This window comes from Poeciliopsis prolifica, unplaced genomic scaffold (genome assembly GCF_027474105.1).
Source record: "Poeciliopsis prolifica strain line A6 unplaced genomic scaffold, Auburn_PproV2 SCAFFOLD193, whole genome shotgun sequence".
Taxonomy (NCBI): Eukaryota; Metazoa; Chordata; class Actinopteri; order Cyprinodontiformes; family Poeciliidae; genus Poeciliopsis; species Poeciliopsis prolifica.
In genome coordinates this window covers 120718-132874 of record NW_026562568.1, presented here as the reverse complement: position 1 = coordinate 132874, position 12157 = coordinate 120718, and the positions used below count along the sequence as shown (strand labels likewise).

General features: G+C 39.9%; 2 pseudogenes; both read right to left on the bottom strand.

Annotated features, from left to right (window-relative positions):
• Nucleotides 1–2031: 2031 nt before the first annotated feature.
• On the bottom strand, nt 2032–6879 carry LOC129356783 (kinesin heavy chain-like; annotated as a pseudogene).
• Nucleotides 6880–11212: 4333 nt separating this feature from the next.
• The window catches only part of LOC129356776 (NACHT, LRR and PYD domains-containing protein 12-like), a 44067-nt pseudogene continuing 43122 nt past the window's right edge, over nt 11213–12157 (bottom strand).

The following is a 12157-nucleotide window of genomic DNA, read 5'->3' as shown; positions in this document are numbered from 1 at the left end:
GTTCACCTGTTGAATAACAAGAAACCAGGAAATAATGTTAAACAACAAGTTCACGTTTAGGTTTAAAGCTTCTTTAAGTTTGAAACATATTCAGGATTTTAATCAATATTTGATTAAATTAATGGAGATTTTCAGTTTCATCTATAAAGAAATTTAACAAATAAAAGTAATAATAGTTGCTGCTTGTTATGATCTGAGCCAACAGAACCAAGAACCTTGAAATGTTGATGTTTCTCCATCTGACATGTTCATATTAAATACAGATTTTATTCATTTATTTAATCTTGTTTAATGTTGATATGAAGGAAACTTTCCATGATGATTCTCACCTGATCCTCCTTCATTCGTGAACATAAAGTTCTTTAACCTTTGTCTCTTTTAGCCTGGAGGCTTCAAGTTGTTCAACTAGTTTGTCTCAAACGTTTCCAACGAAAATTAAAAACCTGCAGAGTTACAAACAGGTTTTAAGTTGCTGCTGCCGTTCACTGGAAGATGTTTACCAGTTTGTCTCTGCTGTGCAGGAATGTTTCCTCGTTGCCAACATGCCTGAAAAAAAAGTTCAACCTCCAAACATTAAGATCCGTCCAGCAGGAACCTTTTCTGATGTGTCATAAATGGAAGGTGAAGGTTTCAGATCAATGTTAATCAAACTAGTAAATATCATTTAACACAAAATTCCTGATGCAGGAATTACCTGGGAACACTTCAGGGTGGGGTCATAAGGTCGTCCATCAGCGGCCCGCTGTGTTTTTTGGGTTAAAATATTACAAAGTTTTGAGTGTCATAATTCAGAGGAGGGTTGTGAAGCCCTCCTCTGATTGTTTTACTGATAAAAGTGAATAATCTGTTTCTCCTGATCTTATTGTTCCTGACTCACCTCAGGCTCCGCCCCTTCTCACTACGGTACAACAGTATCAGCCCGGCAGGCTGATGAAGCAGAGGAAACCCTGACTTCTAGTTCTAGTTGGTCTCTTGCTGCTCTTGGTCTGGTCCCTCACTAGGAGCCAGTGACTAATAACTTCAGCAAAACACATGAGCTTCTTTTCAGTCAATTATTTCTTAATATTGATGAATCATGCAGATTATTTCACTGATAACATTTATAACATTTACCCAAATTATGAGTGAAACAATCTTCCAATTAAATAAGTAACTAATTCTCCTGGCAAAATTGAATAAATTATAGGTAAATCTTTATTATTGCAAACCTTCATTCTGTCCACCAGGAGGCAGAAATGAGTAACAGATGTTTATTTAAGACTCATTTAATCATCAGATAAAAGCTTTACATTTAATAACATTCTAAAAACAGCAGAAATTCTCAGAAAACATAAAAAAACAACAAAAGTTAATAAAATGAGTCATAGGAGACAAGAAATATGATTAAAACCAGCAGAATAACAATTAAATGATCATAATGTCCATCATATTAATGTTAACCTAAATATCTATTTTCATTTGATTTTATCTCTGATTTGACTAAATGTGTTTAAATTGTCCTTCTTGTGTTTCCATCCAGTTCAAACTGACTTCAGGTTCTTCAGACTTCACACAGTCAGACATTAGAAGCAGAAACTATTGAGCAGGTTTCCTCCTGTTTCTCATCCTCATACAAATATTTACACAACAGTGAAACTTCTCGGCATAGAATGCTAATTAATGAGTGGAATTATTGATTTCCCTTTAAACTAATCAAAACTATTGATCACATTGATGAGCTCTAAATAAAAAACTGTCATATTTCAGAATTTTAAAGCTCCAAATCTGGTGGGAAAAGCCTTAAATTCCCAGATGTTGAGGAGCCGTCGGGTCCAATCAGAGTAAAACTTGGTGCTGATCTGCAGGATTCTTCAGAACCGACCCGGTTAGCGGGCCGGAAGCGGCTGCATCTGCAGGGAGTCGTAGGTGTCTCTGGTGACCGAGCTCAGACCCTGAAAGCAGCCCATCAGTTAATCAATCAGCTGATCAGAGCAGATGTTGGACGGGTCGGAGCGGTCCGGTCCAGAGCGGTCCGGTGGGGTCGGTACTCACCTGGTAAACCTGCTCGTTCTTCCGCTGACGCTGCAAAAACAAGAGTTTTTAATGCAACCGGTTCCAGAACCTGACAGAACCTCATCGTGTTCAGACGCTCACCTCTCTCCTCACAGGAAGCTCTTTATACGTCGGTTCTGATCGTTTCTGCAGGCCCTGAAACCCAAACAGAACCAGTTAGATAAACATCCAGAGGTCACTGCGGTTCTGTTCTGGACGGTTCGTCTGGTACCGTGTAGGTGGAGTCATCCGGCGCTCTGCGGTTCTGAGAGACACAACGAGAAGAAACAAGATGAAGCATCTGAACAGAACCAGAACCTTCAGAACCGGACATCTGGACTCACCCGTCCTCGCTCCGGGTCGGTCATCAGCGGCTCGTAGGTGTCGCCCGTCGCTCTGCTGAGAGACTGAACACAAAAACACATGAAGACGAATTCAAGAGAAAATCTGAGCTGCGACACGACGAGACGACGGGACTCACAGCGTAGGTTCCATCGTCTGAGCCCTTCGCTTTGGTTCTGAAGAACTGGAACACAGAAGGTCCAGAATAAGTTCTGAAAACTCACAAACCGTCTGAAAGAACGAATTTATAAAAATATGTTTGTGATGACAGTTTGTTATGAAGCTGATCGACTGTGAAAATATCGACCTGCAGCAAAACCACCAATCAGAGCCAGGAGGAGGGGCTTAGTGCTGTCAATCATCCTCATGTATTCACTGCTGAATGTGTTAAAGGCAGAAAAATGACTTTATGTTTCAGGAAAACTGTTTGTTTTCCTTTTTCTACCAAACAAACAGGTTTTAATCTCAACCAGAATTTTATTGAAGGATAGTTTTGATATTTTATTTCACTTGTTTTATTGATTTTAGATATTTAAAATGTTTTTCAGTTCTAGAGCTAAATGGTCATTAAAATGTAAAGTTCACTGATCTGTCTTCTTGATTATGATAATCTTGGTCTTAAATAATAATGTGTTCCTGGTTTGACCCGTCATGGAAACATGTTCTGCCTGGTTCTGCCTGGTTCTGTTGGGTTTGGACCCACCTTCTCCTTGATGAACATGCCGGTCATGATGAGGCCGTAGAGACCCAGAAACCCGTCCAGGTCTGGCTGCAGCTGCTAGAATATGTGTGTGTGTGTGTGTGTGTGTGTGTGTGTGTGTGTGTGTGTGTGTGGTGTGTGTGTGTTTGTGTGTGTGTGTGTGTGTGTGTAGAGGGGATGTTGATTTAATGCTTAGGAACATTTTCCATCAGCAACAAACTCAGCAAGATTTAAAGAACAATGGCTACAGAGGAGGAGGAGGAGTCTCTGTGGTTACTAACCAACAGCGGATGAGGAAGAGTGAGGATGGGGACACAATGCAGACTCAGCAGATTGTAACGTTTTCCACGTACCGTTCCTCCAGCGGTTCAGTTCAGCCTCCAGCCTCTGGATGGCGCTCTTCAGGCTCTTGTTCTTCTCCTTCTCGTATTTCTTCTTCCACTCCTCTGCGGTCAGCTCCAGGTTCACACACACCGTGTTCTTGATGGTCTTCGCCCTGAACCAGACAAGATGGCCACCATCAGTCCATCACAACATCTGCACATCAGGAGGGTTCAAATGTATTTGGGACAAAATAACTGAAAGCCAAAAAAATGACATTTTTAACAAATAAAATCACAAAAATTGTTGTGATTCTTTTAATATACTCAACAATAAACAAAGCATAAATATTTAAATTTAAAAAGTAAAATTACTCAGAGGGTTTTTGTAGAATTTTTTGTAAATTGAAAAAAACTGAAAAAGTATTTATCTACTCTTGCTAATAAAAATAAAATGTCCTGGAAGCTTGAATCCAGCAACTAAAAGCAGATTTTAGTTCATAGATGTGAAGTTTTGAGTAAAAGACAATGAGTGCATGTTCTAGATACCATGACAATAGAAGGGAACCAAAAGCTAGAAACAGATGATCACTGTGTGATGCATCTAACATGATTTTCATTTAAAAGTTGTAGTTTTGTCCTGATTTATTTTCTTTTTGTGCTTTGAGTCCCGCACTAAATCAGTCCTCGGGCCGTAAATGGCCGCGTCCCTCACTTTGAACACCTGAGTTAGTTTGCAGAACTGACATCAACTTTCACCTGCACACGACCCAAAGATCTGAAACACTGCAGGCGAACATACATGACATCTGACACGCATGGTGGTGGCAGTATCATGATGTGGAGCTGATTACACTCTCAATTCATTGCAGAGAGAGGACACAATAAAAAAAGGGAGCATCACTTTTAAATTCCCCAACTTTACTTCAAATCAACATCTACAGATGGGGTGTCCAAACTGCGGTCTGAGGGCCATTTGAGGCCCCTGAAATGATATTTGTCGGCCTCCAGACAACAAGTCAAGAAGAGCCTCCAGCACAAGCAACAAGAATGCAGCGAATGGTTTCTGGATGGTAAGACAACCACAAAACACTTGTCTTTTCCAGCAGCCATTGTATCAAACATACTGAAGCTCATCTTGGGTTGCTAGGTAACTGTTTGCTAATTTGTGACGTTACATTCTGGAGGTTTTTAGTAAACCAAAGAAAACAACAACAAAATAACATTAACATTTAGTTTTTCGCAGCGTTTGGACTGTTCCTAGAAGCAGCCGAGATCCAAAACCTGAATGTGTTTCCTTTAGCTGTCGCTCCAGAGAAGAAGCCAGGAGTACCTCTGTCCAAACATGAGCGTGGACTTGGTCTCGGCCTCGTTGTAGACGGACGGCGAGCAGCAGATGATGATGGTGGTGCGGCAGTTTCCTCCCAGGGAGTCCTGCAGGATCCGGGTCATCTTGCTGTCTCTGTACGGCACGTGGGTTTTCTGGGGGAACCGGGATCAGATCAACCATCTCCAACTCGCTCCATCAGAACCTCAGGGAGAACCAACTCACCGTTCCCTCAGCCAGAGCCGAGATGACGTTCCCCAACGCCGACAGAGATTTGTTGATGCACCGCCCCCTCTGCTCCGGTCTTGCTGACCTGTCAAACAATCGGACTTTATGAATCTCACAGCTCAGCAGAGGAATGCGACCTCATTAATCTCAGACTGACCTTCTCGCTGCCGGCCAGATCCACCAGGTAAAGCTTCCCTGACAGTTTCTTCTCCGTTTCCACGTTTTCCTGCTTGATGTTGATCAGAAAGATGCTGTGGCTGCGAGAGCTGTGCTCATTCATGTCTGCAGCAGAAAAAAGAAAAATCATTCATTAAAAAAATATTTGATTCATAAATCATCTTCTGCTCATTTTATGTAAAAAAAAGTCCCTTTTAAATAAGCCAACGCCACATAGGCAATGATGACAGAAGATAAAAAAGTCAATCAAATGTTGTTTTAATCCATTTTCTGCAGCAGTTGCACATATAATCATTTTACCAGATTGTGTTTTTTGGTGAGAAAAACTAAATTTCCCAAAAGATCGTCTGATTTTACTCCACCCAACAACATAATAAAGATATTTAGTAGGAAAAATAAACCCTAACAGGAAATATTTTACCAGCAAAAATATGTTTTTGAACAAGATTTTTGATATCTTTATGGAAATATAATTTTTAACCGAATTTTTTTTGCAAATGCATTTTAAATGCTCTCGGGCTTACTGCACCCTACTGGCCAACAGTAGGTAGTTCAGGGTTATTTTTGTACTTTTTGATGTGAAATTTCATTTTGCCAAAGAAATCCACAGTATAGCAGCTGAAACTGAGAGAAAATGTGTTATTTGTCTAAATGATATCAATAAAGGCATGCAGCAACAAAACACAGATCAAAAAGTTCATGATTGCAGAATTAGACTTCAGTATAAAACAAAAAATGGTAAATCTGCAGCAGGCACAAAACATGTCTTAGACTTGTTCTACATATTTTCTGTTTTTGTAAAAAGTTATAATTGAATAAATGTGATAAATAAATATGTTTACGTACTTGTCACTGCCACGTGCCGATTGGCCTTTCCCTCGTCGATGACGTCCATCACTTCCTCAGGACTGGACACGAAGCGCTCAGTGCAGCCCTGAAACAGAGAGCAGGCCGTTACAGCTGGAACAACATCATTTACAGATAAAAACATCGAAAATATGTTTGTGTCAAACCAGATCTAACCCTCATTGAAGAAGTTGAAACTCGTCTTACTGACCTTCACATAGGGCACTCTGTTCTTGTCTTCATGCACAGCGAGGTTCGTCTTCGACACTGAAAGCAAGACAAAGATCTCAAAACTCAGCTGGTGCTAGAATTGAGAAAGATCCTCAGTAAAATGTGGATTCCTGAAGGTCAGAACGTGGAAGTGGGAGAACAGACTCACCGTCCAGCAGGTCTCTGATTTTACCCAGGTAGATTTCAAAATAAGAAACCTGCAGAGAACACACAAATTTAGAGTCTGGTCACTGCTTACTGAGAATTTAAACATTTTGTATTTATTATTACTCTAATCATAAATGTAAGGTCTACTAACCTGGTAGTCACGTACGACAAGGGAATCAGTGACTATAAATCTTTATGATCAATTAGCGTATCAGAAACTAGGTTCATCTCAGGAGGAAAAAGTGAAACAAAGAGTTGAACAAAACACATATTTATTACACATTTTGGCAATAACACGAACAGAACAAAATAGTCAATGTTTTCCTCTAGGAGTCCTAAGTCAAGTCAGTCAAGTTCAGGGGTTTCTTTTCCTTTGATTCGGTTTCAGTTCAGTTTTCAGATCTGAATGTCATGTTGTAGCTAACCCTAACCCAATCCCACCCATCTAGTGGAACAGAAGGTTCTTCTTTGGCATCGTAGTGGACACAATGTGAATCTGATTTTGTGGATCCTGGCTCGCTGTTCTTCATGTGTTGTTCCTCAACACAAAAAACCAACAACCTGCATGTAGCAGAAATATCTTTCACTATAGTGTTTTATGCAACTCTAAGTCACCTCAGTGAAATTTTATCTCCTCTCCGTGTAGATAAAATTATTTGTACTTGTGATAAATAACTTTTGTCTTTTAACTCAACAAACATCACAAAAATACTATTCACTGAATTGATATCAATATCTTATTTTTTTAGCACTCTTAAATTCCATACAGCGAAATAAATTAAATACCTCATCAGTATCACCATTTCAAAAGAAAAGGTGCAATATTAGCAGAATAGCCTTTGAGTTAGCGAGAAACATTTCTAATTCACTTACAAACATCATGTAGAAACATGCATTCTGACCCATAAACAAGTATCGCCGATTGTTTTTGTTTTTTCCTTTCAACTTTAAACTATAAAATTTCATGACAATCCAACCTTTAATACATAACAGCAAAACATTAGCTTGTGGCTAATCGATAGCTAACGAGCTAATTATAGCACAGAACTCACCGGAGATTCGCAGCAAGGAAAAGAAATAAATTAAATCTCAAAATCTAATTCTACATTAGAGAGATTTCTAAAAAAACTAAAAAACATCGACATGACGGCACCAGGTCCAGTTCTGGTTCTGCCCTCTGACCTCTTGGCCTCAACCGGCCTGCACAGGTAGAGATAGGCCAGGTTCTGGAGCCACAGTGATGCTGATCGGTGATACGAACTGGATTCTGATCCGAATCCTGAGACGGATTCAAGCTGCAGCTTCAACATCAGAACCAGATGAAGTTTCTTCTTCACTAAAGAACATTTCAGATTGAGTCTCTGAATGAAGGAACTGATTTCATGAACACAAGAGAGTCAGAGGGAACCGGGTCAGAGAGAACCGGGTCAGAGATGGAACCGGGTCAGAGATGGAACCGGGTCAGAGAGGGAACCGGGTCAGAGATGGAACCGGGTCAGAGATGGAACCGGGTCAGAGAGGGAACCGGGTCAGAGATGGAACCGGGTCAGAGAGAGAACCGGTCAGAGATTAGATGTTAATGTTATTTAAATACTTTTATGAATTGATAATCATTTCAGTTTGAGATGAGTAAAATTTAATTTGCTGCTTTTGAATAACAGTTTATTGTTTCAGAGAGAAAAACAACAGAAGTAAAATTTATTATTTCAAATGAAAGCTAACAGAGGAACTCGTTTCTATGGCTCTTAATGTGAAAGTACTCACCGGAAAGTGAATGTAGTTTGTAAACGCTCTAACTTTATCAAGTAGGTGTAATTATCATCTGTGTCCACTAGAGGGCAGAAACCGCCCTGCTCTGATATTAATAGTTCAGTTCGCGGCTCTGCAGCTAAAATATCAACATTATTCTGACTGTTTGCAGGATAATTTAACTTTTCATAAATATTTTCCTACCTTCAGACCGGAAGCTCAGCATCTTATCGCCTAAACCAGAGTTTGTTTCAGCTCTGTTGGAGCTGAAGCTCCAGTTTTAAGAACCACAGCTCCCCTGAAGCCGCTGCTAGTCTGTTAGCATCGTTAGCTCCGCTCAGAGTCTCTGCGGGATGTTTTCGTCTCTGTGGAGATGCTTCTAGTTCACACTGACAGATAAAACTCTGATTTCCAGAAACCAGCTGCAGCTCTTCAAACTCACCTCTATATTCAGAGCGGGGTATTTACGTCCTCTGGTGGCCTTAGTGGGAACTACAGCCCTGATAATGCTGCATTATTTATGTTTAATATCCATTAATGTGGAGTTTAGAGAAAAACTAAAAGACATCTTGAGTCATTATCACAGATTTCTGACTCGTATATTATTCAGACATATTTTGATTCACTGTTTGGAGTTAACTTTGATCTGACGTTATAAAATTTTACATTAAAACAAACATCCGGTTTAACAATTTATATGAAGAATGTCTGTAGTTATGATAGTTCACCACCAGAGGGCAGTAAGAACTCAATCAACCATCATAAAACTAATACTTTAAACTTTTCACTAGTTTCTAATGACAAGTTATATTAACTTAATCCTGTGAATGATAATTTATGTTTCATACTTGTAAGTTATTAGAGATGGAGATTAATTATTAGAATAATTTAGACACAAAGTGAACAACAACTACTTATAAAGTAATATTTTATTTTACTATAGATGGAAATTTAGTTTGAAAAAATCCTACATTTTATTGTGTAACAATCCCAGAAATATTAACTGTGGCTAATTTTGAGAATGAAAGTATGAAAAAGCTTCAAATATCAAGAAAAAACAACCAGCTGACATAAGAACAACTGTTCTTTATTATTTTAAAAACTGTTTAAAATCATAAAATAAAGCTGCTGTATTAAACTCTTTACAAGACGTTTTATTTCTAATCAGACTGAATAAAATCCTGCAGTGACTCTTATTTAATGATAGTAATGTAAGCTGACTGATCTGACTTTATAACAGTGAAAATTAAAACAAAGAGAAACATCTGGTTGAACAATTTCTATTGATGATGTAAATAATGAATAAATCCAGAACGACGGCAGGATGACCGATGGAGAATGTCCTGATAAGTGAGGAAAATTAACTGTTTCATCTCATGAACATATAAACTTTTATCCAAGCATCATCAGAGGTGGAGTCGCTCTACTCGTCTGTATCAGCGCTGAATTTTCCTGCGTACCTGAACACATCTTCAGTAAAACCAGCCTCACTGAAGCCAACAGACCAGAGCTACGTTGCAGGAAAACTCTGAAGCTTCTTGCTGGTTTTGGCCTCTAAACTGAGACGCGCTCTCATAAGGAGTGAAATGTTGCACTAGGTGCAGGAGATGACCTTTAACCCCTGGTCCCAGGTTTTAGGCGGTGTTGAGGTGAAGAGCGAGGCTCCTGATCTGCTGTGAGTGACGTGACGCTCGTGGAAGTTCTGCATCCTGTTGCAGCTTCATGTTGGAGACGTGAGGTTTTGCTTCTCCTGTCAGGGATTTGATGGGAAACGAGTCACAACATTCAGATGATTTCGTCACTTTGACGATGCAGACTCTGGTTCCTCAGTGTTTGGTCTGTCAGAACGCTGGCTCAGGTTTCTCCTCTAGTTTTCTTTAAACTCGTTCCACTTTAAATCCACACAAATAAACCACAGAAAGTTATTTTCTCATCTTCTGATGCAAATTTGCATCCATCAACAAAAGCAGAAAATAAAACTGTTCTCCTTGAACAACAGCTGTGCAAACTGATCCCATCACATCTGTGAGCAACAAGGAGTTAATCTCTGGTTCACCTTTGACCTTTTCTTCCTTCTTGTTGCATCAGAAACTTAAAGTGAATAAAGACGGTTTGAGTGAAACCAGGTTCAGGTGGACTGAAGTCGTCTTCACTGTGAACTTCTTCAACTTTCTGCTTCACAACAAAACCTTTCAAATCCAAACACACATCCAAGCAGCCGAGTCCAAATGATCCACGTTCAAATATTGTTTCTTTTCTCTGCAGGATCTGGTCAGGACGTCTGGATCTCAAGTGGATTTAATGCCACAGATCCAGAGGAAGTTTTACTGTTTGGCTCTGAATCTATAGAGCTGCTATCATGTCTGATGTTAGATCAACTTTTTTCACCTCAACAGAATAAAATGACATTTTGTCCCATTAACAAACTCTTTAAAGCTTTTTAATGAAATTTATGCTTCATGTTTTTGCTCAATTCAACTTTTCTAACAAACTCAGAGTATTTTTCTCTCTTTTGTTCCTGCAGATCATCAAACAGATCAGATGAAAATAAAACTGAAAATCTTCAACAATCGACGTCTGGAAAACATTTGAAATAGAGATGGAAAATGTTCTGAGGTCAAAGGTCATCATCTTGATCCAGAGTCTCTTTAGACTCAAACTGCTGCAGCTTCAACCTGTGAGGATCAGCAGGACACAGAGACATTCTCTACTTTACAGAGATCATCAGTCCTCCCACCTGCAGAGAGAAGAAGGAAGGAGAGCAGATCAGTGAGTGTTTCCAGTAGCAGTCAGTGACGCAGCACATCCAGTAGATGGTTTCCAGTCAGACTGATCTCAGAGCTGTGACCAAGATGAACCTGATCAGTTGTTTCCTGTTGAACTGAGAGAACAAGCAGGTCTGAGATCAGATCTGCTGCTGTTTGATGAATGAGGACCACTGTCTCTAGACATGTTGGACGCTGGAGTCCAGCTGGACGTCCTGGAGACATGGACACAGCAACAACACAGCAAGCTGCTGCTCCTCTGATTGGCTGATTGCTGTGTCAATCAGGAAGCCTGAACCATTCTCCTCCCACTGAGAAGCTGCAGCTTTACTGGGAACACTGGATCTTTGCTTTGATGCTGACTGGGTTTAGTTCAATATGCTGACAGCAGCTGGACTCACTGCAAACATTTACTTACTCTAAAGTCTCTACAAGATCCATCAGCTGCTGAACATCTGATTTCTCCAGGTTGTTTCCATACAGGTCCAGTTCTGTCAGACGGGTCGGGTTGGACTTCAGAGCTGAGACCAAATAATCACAGCTGATCTTTGACAACCTGCACCACTCCAACCTGAATAAAGAATAAAAGATGTGAACCAACAGGATGCAGGTTAACCAGTCCAACAGAACCAGTTAAAGATTCTCATGAATATTAATGCCAACAAGCTGCTGCTCCAATAAAGACCTGCTGACTTCAGAACCAGAACCAGAACCAGAACCAGAACCTGGTACTGGGTCATGATGTGTTGGAGGATTTTAGTCAGTAAAATCATTCCAGGTTCTGATCAAAGTGTTGAAGCATCTATCATTGATTATTGATTTGTTCCTGTCAGATTCCAGAAATTCACTTTTCTAGACTGGATGGCCTTTGACCTGCTTGACCTGAGGGGGATTTCTACACACTGGGGTCCGAATGCTGTCCTGTTCTGACCTCAGATCAGCAGGTCCAACTCAGTTACACAGAGAAACTAAAAATTAAACTCTGGATCCAGGAACAAACTCAGAAAATATTGATTAGATCAGAAGAAATGAACTTTGATTTATGATCAATTATATAGAATTATTCACAGAAATATCAATAATTACATTATTACATACATCAATGTCTCCAGTCTGCAGGATTCAGTCTGTAGAAAACCACAGAGATCCTTCAGTCCAGAACCTTCCGGGTTGGTTCTGTACAGGTCCAGTTCTGTCAGATGGGTCGGGTTGGACTTCAGAGCTGAGAACAGAGACGTCCAGCTGGTCTCTGATAACCTGCAGTCAATCAATCTGAATAAAGAATAAAAGATGT